The 13,911-nt window shown below is 38.2% G+C and overlaps 2 protein-coding genes across 3 annotated transcripts in view; one reads left to right on the plus strand and one right to left on the minus strand.

The window, feature by feature from the left end:
- Positions 1-935, plus strand: part of ND-B12 (NADH dehydrogenase [ubiquinone] 1 beta subcomplex subunit 3) — an 86,163-nt gene extending 85,228 nt beyond the window's left edge. For both annotated transcript variants that reach the window (XM_069112514.1, XM_069112515.1), the window contains exon 3: positions 926-935. The gene's annotated coding sequence lies outside the window, so the exon portion shown is untranslated. The remainder of the gene's footprint in view (positions 1-925) is intronic.
- Positions 1-13,911, minus strand: part of LOC138179571 (carboxypeptidase N subunit 2) — a 37,385-nt gene that overhangs the window by 17,489 nt on the left and 5,985 nt on the right. The window lies entirely within an intron of this gene.

A 13,911-nucleotide genomic window follows, 5' to 3' on the forward strand; every position in this document is an offset into this window, starting at 1 on the left:
CGGCACTCAACTTGTTAATCAGAAATTTTCTATCTTTCTATTGGAAAAATACAGATCAAATTTCCATTCTATGTACGTTAATGCTTTTAGTATCGAATACGATAAATATTATTAGCATTATATATCTGGATGATTTTATTATTAATTCGAAACCAATACCACAGACATGCGATAGCAATTAACTTTGTTGACGATGAAAACGTTTTTAAGGTAAAAATCTTTTTTAAGGATTTTTGTCTTTTATAAATCAAAAGGGCAATGAAAGAATACATTCAACCTCAAAATCAAACAGGAAATGGGTTTTGATAATACATGTTTGATTGACAATATATCGAATATAAAAATTTCTGTCCTATAAAACACAAAAAAATGCTCATCGTACTTTCCCTTTGTGATCTTTAAATACACCAAAAATTTGCCATTTTTCGTATCAAAGCGACTTTCCATCCCCTTTTAATTCTCGGCGTTAAAATTTCAATTAAAAACGAATAAAATTGCCGGGAAATCGTTCGTCTAAATCGCGCTTAAAGAGCGATCAATTTCGAGCGGTTGATTTCAGCGAACTGATATAACGAAACCGGTTAAAAGTGTCATAAGCCCTCGGGACAAAAGGTCTCGTTTTCAATATTCAATCGACGCATTAAGAACGGATCCACGATCGAACGGATAATGGCTTTTCACATAATCAAAGCTTCCAGATACGTCTAATAATTTGCATTTCGTGTTATGGTTGTCCTCTTTAGTTCCCATTTTTCCCCGTGAAAAGCACCTTAAAATATTCAGTAGTCGCGACCGGATCGGGGATTTTTCCCGTTTACCGATAGAGGGGAAATAAATAATAAATGACGGCGTTTTCTTATCTGCCCACGGATAACGAAATTTGTCTGGGCCATGCATAATACATACGGAAATGGCATCGAACGAGCTGGCTAGGTTGTGCGTTGACTTCTTGTCTATAATGGAATCTGAGCGCGGGTTCTGGCCAATTTCTGAGAATGGTATAAAGCAAAGAAAACCGGTGAGGGCAACATATAACGGGGCAAGTCATTCAATTTACAGGGATCCCCTCCACTCTTTTCCGTTTCCAACTCATCTCGTTCCAGCCTTGGTGGCTCCGAAACTGAACTGAAGATGAGCCAAACTCATACCAGCTCTTGGCTAACCGCAGGGTGGTGCAGGCTACACCCCGCAGCGATGGCTACGAGCTACACGAGCTACAGGCTTTTCGCGCTCTGAACACTATATCCAACTTTCCTTTATCGTTGGTGCATATACCAATTTCGATACCGATTTCAAGAGACCGACTGGCTTCTCGTTGGAACGATAACAAGTTTTCTGTCCTGTTGAGCTTGGTTTTTACGATAGAGTGGTCGTGAGATACAATCAGAAACGTGGATTCAAGATAAAATAAATGGTAAATGATATTTTTTATAAAGTGAATAGTAGAAGAAAAAATTGTCGGAAAAATTATTTTTCAGTGTTTTCTAGAACTTTTAGAGTTAATTCACTTTTTACTTCTGATACACCTTGGATCTCTGTGAGCGTATTATTTTCGCTTTATTGACGTTTCATTAATAGATCGACGTGTTTCTTGTTCGAGCGACAAGAATTTTTTTATTCAGATTAGTTTCTGGGACACGATGATCATACAATGTATTAACAGATTTGTTCAAAGAATAGAAGCTAAAATATAACGCCATTTTCATTATGTAGGTAACAAAGATGAAGATTAAGACACGGAGAATTTATTTTCTTTATTTTATGAAATTTTTTTGGATAATGTGAAAAGTTTCTGTTTTTAATTGTAAGAAAATTTGGACATCTTCCAGCAGATTATTTCATTAACTTGTCCTAGATACAGTATCGTTTACCTATCACTGCGATGTCAATCTAAAGTAAAGAAATCGATGTCTAACATTTTATCAAAGCGGAAGCATTGCCCCGATGAGTTCTCGACGTAAACAGAATATCTCCATAAATTGAAGAATTAGCTTAGATATGAAATTATAAGAACGTAGGGTATTTTGCAACGTACAATGATCAAGATCTGGTTTGGCAACATATGTACAAATCCTGTTCTATTTAGATCTCATCTCTTTCATTGTTATAATTCGCAAAGATATTAATTTATATAAATATTCGCAGTTTATTAATCACACGGTACAATCGTAACGTTCTCGAAAATTTTTTTGTCCTCATAAGTTTCTTTCTCTCTCGTCCTAAAAAAACTTCGAGTTTCAGCTCCACAAATATAAAAGAAACGCAGTCGGCTCAATTTACTAAATTGGAGGAATCATTATGCTCCATGACCGCATTTCACACCTCTTCTAGTGACAAATAAGCATCTGTCTATGTGAGCAATGAATGGTTCTAATTTTTGTAGACAGCAATCTCTACAAAATCCCTATTCATCCTACACGTCTCCAGTGTCACCGAATGCTCTTTAACACGTTCACTGCGTATATTACATACATTCACCGTAAAAAATCTTTGTATACTCTATAAAAATGTTATTTTTAGTCAACTAAAATCCTACGAAAGATTATCGCAAACTTGGTGTACTTTATCAGAAATGTATTGCATGAGATCAGCAGGAATCCTAATACTTATAAAAGAGGGGTGTTTCTTACGTATATAACGCTTTTTACGTGAGTTTTACGTATATAAAGTCTCGCAGTATAAAAAATATGTATTGTATGTAAAATTATTCTTTGGTATATAACATCGTAAAAATGAAAATCTTTGACCAGCAGCGAATATAAAGGAGGTAATAGATGTTTTGGACTTGTATTCGGGCATCTCCGTCGCCACAGAGGCGGCGGTAAAAGTCATTAAGCGCAATTTTTGGCGGAACGAGAGTGATAATCCACAACACGCTCCATTTTCTTGCCGCGTCAAAAGAAAAGTCATTAAGCGACGACTAACTTCGAACTAGGTTGTCGGGATGGGTAAAATTCTACGTATACGCGATACGACGCGCTTTGTACGTAAAATTCATTTGCTCGCTTAATGGTCCGTGAACTTGTAACATTGTTGTTTGGAAGTTGATCGTTCCGTTGGAATAATAACGGGATGCAAATTGATGCGACACGCGAGGCACTCGTGAGTTATTTAATTTACTCGAAGATTATGCTTTCTCAGCGTCTTCTGTTGTCACATGTGTACATAGTCTTTGAATTTCTTTCGAATTAATATGACAAAATTTACAAAAATGAGGCGGATTCTGTTCAAAGAGTTTTATATTTACTTTTTTAACTATTTTTTTATTATGAGTTGTAAGGGCATTGTGAGAGATGTAAATCGGAAGTCGTCCAAAGCCGAAAGGCATGGACTAAATAAATAAAATAAAAAAAAAAATAAAAGAACTATTTTTACGTAAATTTCGATGGTTTATCTTTGCTATATGTAATATTTACTTTTTAATATTTTTTTAATATTTATTTTATTATATGTAAAGAAATTTTGCTTCTTAGAACACTTTTGCGAGTTAAATACGAATCTCCAAATCGTTCTTTCCTAGAACCTACAGCTTTCGAAAAAATCAATTTAAAAGAAAAGATTGCAAATTTTCAATTTTGCAAGCATTATGTGCTTTTACAATATTGTATTGTCATTGCATTATAAACATTTGAATATGTTTAAATAATGATAAAAGTGAAAATAACACATAAAATGCATCATTTTTTGCTTACATTTTTCAGTTTATTTAAAAAATTAAAGGTTTAGCACAAAATCTAGCTATAACACGCGATAGAACAGGCATTTTTGCTAAGGAGAGCATCAAGAAAAACTAGAAAATTATGTTCCGATTCCAATAAAAAAACAAAACAGTTTGACAACACACGCTGCGGTGGCAGTGGTACTCAACATTAACGGTTGCCTTGCCTGCCATTCGGTCTAACGAAACCGCTAAATGCGCGCGACCATTACACGCCGGCATTGAGTAACATTGAAGAAAAAACGGTTTGCAGAATCGTGTATAGTTAAAAAAATTCTACGAAAAAGTATGCGCCTCCGAAGTTTGTAAAATCGGAAAAAAATAAAAATTTGTTGAACAGTGTAATTTGTCTAACATATTTCTTTGTATTTAAAAGAAAGAAAAGTTGTAAAGTTTTGGGTTGATAATCATGTACAGAATTGCTGTAGCAAAATGCAAAATTTTTACAAAATTGCAAACTGGAAAATTACAATTTGATGTAGGTATAATGGATGCGTGATGTGCTACGAGTTTCTTGATTTTTCACATTTGAACAGATAGAAAATTATTTAGAGATATGAATTATAATGGACTATAAAATCCATTTAAATTATATAAAATGTGTCGCGCATTGCGAGAACGAATTAACTTAAAAGTATTTTATTTCGATTTAAAGATTAAATAAATGTTTTAACAGATATACAAGAGTTATTGATCTGAATTTATAATTTATGCAAGATTTTAGATATTCATTTAATCACTTTAATTTAAAATCTGTTACCTCACGATGACATCACAATATGAATTGGAACAAAACGTGAAAGAAAGAAATTAAATTCCCTTTAAATTCACGAGATCTCCATCGGGAGAGCAGCAACTCGTACTGCACTCGTAACATAATTGCAATTTAGAAACTAATTATTACTCTTACAACGTAACAGAACGATGCAAATGAAAACACAGTCGTTATGAATTGAAAATACCTTTCTATCTCGCTTTATTCGAATCCATAGCGAAATTAAAGGTGCTCGTTATTGCTTATCGCTAAAACGCGAATATGCATGAGCCACGTACGTTGTGTACACGAAACCGAAAGAACGCGATGTTATAAATGCTCCAGTATAGCAATTACCCTAGATCTAGCGTATACACTAACTGATTAAACGTTAATATCATTGGACACTTTGCACGAAATCGGGATTGTTTGTTATTCGTGTAAAACCAACAACGGATCGGTATCCGTTATTGATATTTCCTGGCTAAACAGATCGCACGTTTCATCCATTTGAAATATTCGCTCTATTACACCTTTCCCTAGTTAAGCCTTTGTGATTGGAATTTCTTTTCTTTACGGGAGAAAAAAAAAAAGCGAAAATTAGGTCCAACTGTCTGTCACAATTTTTCTAATATTTTCTTTTCACCTTTTCTCCCACTCACTTATTAAAAAGTTAAAAGGTATAGCTTTAAAAACGGTCATGCCAAGTTCTAAAGACACTTAGTATACATGGAGGTAAATAAAAATACTGAATAACAACATACTTAACTAGGAATAATACTTAATAAAAATACTGAATATAAAAATTGTTCGTCCCAAAGTAACAAGAGGTTCCATTTAGTCGGACATTATAAAACTTCGTTCTACAATACATGTTCGAAATATCCACCGTTCATTTTTAGAAACAGCTGAACCCATCTCCTTAGACCTAATCTCTAAAGGTAGGCTACATAGATTATCTCATAGCATTCTTTCATCTCTAGACAACCTTTCTGTTTATCGTTCTGACACCGATAGATACATCGTATGATTGATACGATGAATTCCTCTTTCTTTGTAGAGACCCATAAATAATCATAGATAGACCACAATGCCTTATACCTTGAAGATAAATGGTCTTTGCACGCATATTTCATCAAACATATGTATGTATTTCTTTATTTCAATTGATTAAGTAAAAAAAAGAAAAAAGAATGAATTAATTTGTCACATGGATTATTATCGATATTTTAGACGTAATAATTCTCAGAGCCTGTTTGCTTTATAATACACTGTTACGTTTGTATCAGAAACAGATTTTGCATTTACTGGAATTAACCCTTATAATCCCATAGGCCGATTTGATTCATATGCTTTCTGGCCAATATGTAATTATTTCGTACTAATTTTTAAATTAAGATACATTGCTGATAGTCAATGTGAAGTGAATTATACGATTGGTATATGGAGCTAGCTATTATAAGTGTTCCATCTAAATATCTCAAAAAATATATGGTTTTTTAACTATTGTTTAGTACAAATTTCAGTAAATTTATGATAACGGTATATGATTTTATAAAAATATACAAATTAATAGGCAATTAATGATTAGTAGCAAATACTGTTAATAAACAGCACTTTCTTCTTTGATTGTAGACTATAAATTCTAAATTTAATTGTCAAAATCAAAATTGTTAAAGTCAAATCAAAAGAGCTAAGTAAAATTAATCGCATTTTATAAATTTTTAATTCCGCACTGAAGCAGTTTCTGACCATCAAATGAGCCAACAGGTTCGTAAGTATGATATATATATCTCTGAAAGTTTAGCAACAGTTTATTTCGCCTAACCCAATCCAGACATAGAAATCGTGTAACTTCCAAGTCAAACGAAATTATCGAGAGTTAAAAAACTTAGGGAGCCAAGGAAAAAAAACAAAAAAAAAAAAGAAAAAAACTAGCTCCAAATCGAGAGCCGCGAAATCGGTAAAACCAAGATGAGAACGGTTCTCGCTTTAAGCAGACGCTGGCTCGTCTTAATGAATAGTCCTCTTAGCCTCGTTGAACGACGACGTAGTCGTCGAGAATAAATTACAGGTTCTCAGCCAGGGAAGTGGACCCTTTAGCGCGCGCCCCTACTTTAATTTATGCATTTCTTGACCCGCACCGATGGACCCGGATTCCTACCTGTTGGTCCCTGGTCTATCACCTGTTCGTAAGGGATTTTCCTTCTTCGACTTGACAGCTGGAGAATAGAATGCACTCCCTGACCATCGAATTAAACTCGATCCAGTTAAGTTGAAGCTTTTAATATTTTTCATATTTTTTTCGTGAAACTGGGAGACGAGAGAGAATTCTAATAATGAAAATAATTAATTACTAATGTTGTCTTAATTACGACGCATATCCTTTCAACAGGGACAGTTCTTATTTCTAATGAATAAAAATAACGAAGGGAGAGAGTTTTCAGAGAAAAGGAAAATTTCTGCATGTGGTCTCCCTTCGATGGTCACGAACGAAAAAAAAAGAAGAAGAAAAAGAAGGCGGGGAAGAAGAAAAAGGGAGTGGAAACAATAAATACCAAGCACATTTACATTTTCGAGAGACAGCTGCTCGATTCGAAATGGGCCCCGATAACTCGTTACAAGGTTCGAATAAGAGGTTCGACAGCGAACACCCTCGGATTTAACGCCGTTTAACGAACCGAACGGCTATTAATTTACCGGTCCTACCGAGTGGTCATGGGAGAAGGGCAATATTTTTGAGGGAACGGAAGGCGGCTGGAATTTCTACGCCGGAGGACAGATGTTTCCCGCGCGATTTATACCTTACACAGGCCCATCCTATATCGATATAATCGAAAAGGCGCGCACGATTGCGGCAATCGCCCTCGGCGATTTTCGTAATGAACCCTCTCTAACCCAGATCGAATATTATAACGCGTACAGAGCGAAGAGGTATTACGAGGAGGTCGAACGACCCATCCCGTCACGATGGCCGTGTCATGAAATTTTCATAAAACGATCAACAGGCGCGCTGAGGGAGAACGAGGAGGTCCGTCGAAAACGTTATTCAGCTCCGTCGTCCAAGTCATCCGCGCTCCCGTTCGAAGATGCTTCCCAGTGGTTGCCAGAAAATTATGCAAATCACGAGACTCGACATCAGCCCTGCGTGGAACTCGAGCGAAATTGGTATCCTGATAGAGCCAGGGGATGCGAATGGTCTCGAAAGAAAAGGACTGGATGCGTAATGTTCGCGACTCATTCTCTCTAACACGCGCTTGTATCTATATGTATATAGAATGTCTTTTAACTAGTGATACAAATGGAAGAGGTAATTTAAAAAATAAGCAGAAAACGTAGAAGACATCTTTTCTTTACACGTGATTTTGTTTTAGAGAAAATTAAGTTTGAATATTTGTCTGAGTATTAAGGGATTCCTTTGTAGATTAGTATTTTTATTTACGTATGTGTTTATTGTATTAAATAAGAGAGAACGCGTGATATTATATATTTTATAAACGTATTATTCATCCCCATCCTGTTTACAGAACATCCTGTATATACGTAGACTCAGACAAAAAACCAAGCAGATAGCTACCTCTATTCGGTTCGTATTTCAAGAAGGGATGCCGCCGCTTGATCGGTCATCGAGCATCTCGAAACGATTTTACCGCAGTATCGTAAACTCCTGGTTGGACTTTGCGTCCATTCTCTGTGAAATATTGCTTTACGCGGAGATCGAGACGATGCCAGAGGAAGGAAAACGTCGCGTAAAACCGAGGAGAGAATGGTGTTGGAGGTAGCAAAGAAGGACACCGAAAAAGAACAGGGGAAATAGGCGAGAGCATTAGAAGAACGACCGAAGAAAGCAAAGGCGGAGAAGCGTGGTGTCCCACGAGGGGGTGGAAAACGAGTAGGAAAAAGCCCCGTGCAATTGCAATCCGGACAAATATCCGGAGCCGAGACGAACGGTGGACGAACAAAGAGAAGAGAGAGGAGGATCCTGCACGGCCAGAGAAATTGTTCGGGTTACTGCGAAACGAAACGAAACGAAACGAAACGCTTTTCTCGCTCTTTTCTCTCTTTCTCTCTGCTTCCGTGTATATATATGCGGCAGTCGATAAACCGCGCCTGCGTAGCTCAAACACAGAGGAGCTCACCCCCCGTGAGCATGTCTACGAGCTCTCTGTACGATGTATAGCACGGGGTGCTCCCTGTGCACATGCATACTTCCTCCTTCAGCGTTCCCGCGTAGGGGTGTGGATTAAAGATATTAAAGATACCCGTAGAGAATCCGCGCGAGTTCCCGGTTCGTTCATCCTCTCTCGAGCCAGCTGCATGCTCGTACTACGACCACCACCTCCGTCGTCCAGCAGTCACACCCTTTGCTTTTCATACTGTGCGCGATATCATTTTTATTGTCGACGCGCGAGTGCCTCTTTCAGTGGTCGCCTCTATCCTTTTCCTCGTTTGCCCCCCTGTTTTCCCTTTTATTGTATTTCCCTCCTTTGTCCTTTTCTCCCCATTTCTAATGAATATTAATCACGACCCCCATTCCACGAAAGAATCGTTGCTCTTTTATTCTTCTTCTCTTTTTTCCATCGAACAACAAATATTTACGACATCCTGCTGCCTTAAGAGATCGAAAATGCCGCCGCACAGACAGAGTGCTAAGTTGGTTTGCATGGTAACGCGATCGCGACGCGTCTTTCCGGCGTAATCCGCTCCGCGTGTCGTCGTACGCGCGTTTCAAGACGCAATCGATAGTCTCGCGGCCGGCTTCCCGCTGAAAAAATCACCTTTTTCCACCCGTTCCGTGATTTTCAACTCTTTATCAGCCAGCGTGCGCTAGCTCGGTAACGCTGCAACTATATTGTTGAATTATTTAGCAGCGTTTCGATCGCAACAGGCCACGAAGGCTGAATGAAAAACAGTATTAATACAATCGCGATATAATTGGTACGGTACGCACCCCATTCCGAGACACGGCTAATTAACATTGCATTAATCGCCGATGACAACGTTAGTTGTGCATTCAAACTTCTTTATTTGCTCTTCTGGACAACATGTATACTGTATACACTATGTTATGGGTCTCAACTGATCGTGTAAATTAGGGAAATTTTATGGCGTGAATTTGTCTAATTCTTAACTATACTTAACTAGTAATAGACGATCCATAGGAGGTTATTCTGTATGCAAAAATAAATCAGAGATGTAGAAGAGAATTTATTCGTTCAAACTCGTTCCCGAGAAAATTAATTTTTAAAAAAATTTTTAGTACGTGTAAACATATTCAAACCTATTTTCTTCACAACAAGACCTTAAACGACACAGTTTTACTTTTAACTTGTTTTTGCATATAGGACAACATTCTATCAATTGTTTATTTTTGTCTAATTGGCAATTATACAAATTCACGTACACGTGGAATTATTTTCGTCTCACTTTCATATATAGAATCTGTCTGATTTCCTGTACCACGATGATCCACGGTGTATGCAATCCGAGTGGTCTAGAAGTCACGGATTTATCGTGTTTCATCGTCTAGCCATTTTTTCCATGTATCGCCCGAACGTTTCAAGGGAGGAGTTTTTAACGGCCCCTAATTTTACGCCGTATGATTTACTTTACGACCCGAATGTTAATTCCCTGGGTGATTTTCTCTCGTTTCCTTTTTCCCCTTTCTTCGTTTTTATTCTACGCTCGATAAGTCCAGTTTTTATCGGCGATGAAATATAGGAACGTTCACGCGTACGACGTTCCACGCTGTGATTTACAGCGGGGAACGGAAGCGTTTGTATGACGAAAAAATTACGATGAGGGAAGCTATGGGCGCTAGAGAGCCGGTTTAATTCGGTAAATGTTACAATGTCGTTACTTCGTGCTTCGATGTAAGCCGATGTATAAAAATGAAGCTATAACGTTTGAGTTATGTACAATTGGGTGATGGTAAATCCTTTCGGCGAACAGCTTTTCTGCCCGGTTCTTTCTGCGAATTAATATGACGTGTTGTTTTCCTGATATATTACCGTAATAAATTTTTCCTGAAATTTCTTCTTTAATAGATTACCTGTCATGTGAAAAGTTAAGATTCATTTCCATGTAAATTTCATGTTTCATTTGATGTTTCATGTACATTTCAGAATGAGATTGTAACTGTAAAAAAGAGTAGCAAATTGATTATCACTTTAAGGATGCAAATATAATTCCTCTTTGGTATTCATGTTGGATAAATTTCATTTCCTTATTTAATTCGTTAAAATTGAATAACAGTATCAAAGTCATAACAAATTAACTACCAAACAAATATTCCTCCCCTTATTCAACTCAGTAATTTCAGATAAAAATATGAAAAGTTACAACTAAATTAGAAAGTAGTTAGCTAATTACAATTTCTTACATTAGAATAAAAATCCTTTCATCCCGATTATAAATATAAAAATCATGACTCTAAACCTTCTTTTATTCGTACTATTACTAAACCCGTCCAAGTGAACAGTCTTAAACATCTAATAAGACAAGTTCCATGACTGAAGCAGCAGAAAATCTTGGTGTGCCTTCGTCTTAAAAGTGTAACTACAAACTTTCTCCCTCTGTTGCCATCCTCACCGCACTTTGTTTCCTGTCTTCCCGAGAACTTCCTGTCTCTCGCCTTCAGAACCTTCCATTCTTCTCTTCTTTTCCCTTTCTTTTTTTGCTACCTATTTTCATACGAAACAGGGAATACCCTCCATCTGTCAGTCAGGATGCAGTGGATCCAATTACAGGTGTATTTTGTGGGCTGTTCGATTAGTTTGTTGCGGTTACGGGAAACCGGAGATTAAACGCGTTGCTTCTTCCCCTTTTAATGCTGTCGCGCAAACGACACATCGTAGACAGATAGTCGATGGATATCGTCTATTATTATCAAATAATTACTATCTTTCATTGTTGTCCTGCTTTTAAACGTTAATGCCTCATTGTTGCGTTTAACGTTTCGCAATACGAGCGAAACAAGCAACTTCTATTTTCCGTTATCTGACAACGGTGGCGCGTCTTAGTTTTTTTGCGGCCCAAAGCCGGAATACCGGTGGGCTTTTTACCGCTTCGGTTTTTACTATCGCGTTAAATATGAATTTATGACTTTGCGAATACAATGTATGTTGCTTTTACGTATATAGTCGCTGGATTTTAATGGGATTTTTAACTGAATTTTACGTTTCAATGTTTTTTATGTAAATTGTTTACTGAAAATTTTTCTTGAGAACTCCCTAATTGTATTTAAATACGAAGAAATTCCCAGTGTCATAAAGTCACAAAGTACTAGTTTCGATAGTACCAATTTTCTACGATATGCTGAAATGCATAGTTTATGCATAGAATATGCATAGCTTGCTTATTTACTTTGAACAATTGATACTCGTATAATCAGCATTTCGGTTATCGACCTTCCAACGATCAACCAATTCTACTATGCCCTGAAACGATACTTCAATCCCACCATTTCTCCATCACTAATGTACGAACATTCAATATGACGAGTTTTATCAGCTACATACCTTTAAAGATTCACGTACTGGTTGAACAATCGTCTACAATGCACAATGCACCATCTTGAAGCCCCAAGAAAACAAGAGAAGAAAGCACCCTTCTCTCCAAAAAAGATCGTATTAGAGCGAACGATTAATTTACAAAACCGCAAGATGTACGTTGCTCCCGGCTATTTTATTGGCTATCAGGGCGTATGTTCCCATGAGATTCTTTCCGATTCCTTTGTTCGATTCCACAATGTTGTTGGTCGTGTGGTAAGTAATCGCATTGTTCCACGAGGGTAGAATACGCGGAGACTCGTTTGTTGTGGGCCCCCGAGTCAATTAATGGCGCAGTTGCCGTAGACAAAAGAAATCTTTCTCAAGTGGATTTCCTGAGCCGTGACCTACCACCTAGAGGGCTGTAAACAAAGCCAGTCGGCAAACAAAGTTGGTAACAAAGGCAAACACGATATCCGCCCTTCAAAGTGTCGTGCATAAAGTTGAAGTGCAAGGTACAAGTTCACCAACAGGAGAACCTATCCTCGTCCGCCTCTCCCGTTCGCCTGAAACTTAAATCGTAGGACACCAGCCGCGAAAAGTGGCTGCGAACTGCCGTAACAGTTAAAACGTATGTGTACGTTCTCTATATACGGCAAGTTCGCCGATAAATCTTCCCTTATCGAGCTTCTCACGTGTATTTACGTGTGCTTGTGTGCACGCGTGAATGAACGAGCTACGTGTGTGTACATGTGTGTGTGTGTACATGTGTGTGTGTGTGTGTACATGTGTGTGTGTACGTGTGTATGTACATGTATAACATGGACGTAAAGACAAGTGAAAGCAGCGAAATCTGTTACGGAACGAGATCTCACCCACAACACCGACGTGGAAATAATTTCAATTATGAAGTCGTTCGTTCTGTCCCTGTTGATAAAGACTTCCTTCTATATAGGAGACTACTAGCTATTTGAAGACATTCCATGAACAACAGGTAGCGCCGCGACTCTGAGAGATCGTGCGGTATTTTAGGTGCTAAGAAATCGTTTTCTCTTTTTACGTGTCTATATATGTTCATTTGCTTCAAAATATTACACAAAGAAGCAAGCTTACCAAAGCATGATTTGATGAAATGATCACAAGCTTCTCCTCTAATCATTAATTCATCGTTAATTTGTATGCTTTAACAAAATTCACGTTACGAGCGTCGATTTGTAGCTTGCTCCGAAGAATTCGATGCCCGTACGCACGAACGAAAATACTCACGTCCATGAAAAACGGAAACGAATCGCGTGGCGTGCACTGAAAGGCATTAAGAGCGATTGAACGGGTGTCTCGGGGACGGAAACGACGATTTCGGCATCCTTGATCGCGTACTCTACATTTCTAATGTTCCCGGGGATCGGATGTTGAAGTCAGAGAAAGATGGACTTTAAAGAAGCGTCGAGACAGCTGCAGCCACCTCGAAGAAACGATTCGACGCGGGGATAAAGCGGTTATGTCCCTATCCATCCTCTATTTCTTCGTGTCCTCTATTCGCACTCTCTCTCTCTCTCTTTCCAAGTTCCCCGCTCTCATTTCTGTCTCGCGCTTTTTCTCTCCGTTCGAATGGAGGGAGAGATGTGTATCTCTGAAAATAGGATTGGTGCGGCACGCATTGTGCCGAGGACACTGTCTCTCCACCTCCGTTTCACCTACCCTCCCCTATCCTTGTATTTATAGCCCTCCGGCTTTTCCACCGTGCTTCGCGCCCTACGACCGCTTAATTCGACCGCTCGCGAGAATACAATCTCCTCTCCGGTCGAGAGGCGAGGCAGCGTCAATAGCCACAAGCAAATGCCTTCCAACGAGGATGCATCAAGGGACACCAGGTGGACTTCCTTGCTACTTACGTCCCTTACCGCCGCCGCCGGTATTTCTTTTTTCCACGCCCCTCTTGTTCTTCGATC

This window comes from Bombus flavifrons, chromosome 5, assembly GCF_040668555.2.
Source record: "Bombus flavifrons isolate JBK064 chromosome 5, iyBomFlav1_principal, whole genome shotgun sequence".
NCBI lineage: Eukaryota > Metazoa > Arthropoda > Insecta > Hymenoptera > Apidae > Bombus > Bombus flavifrons.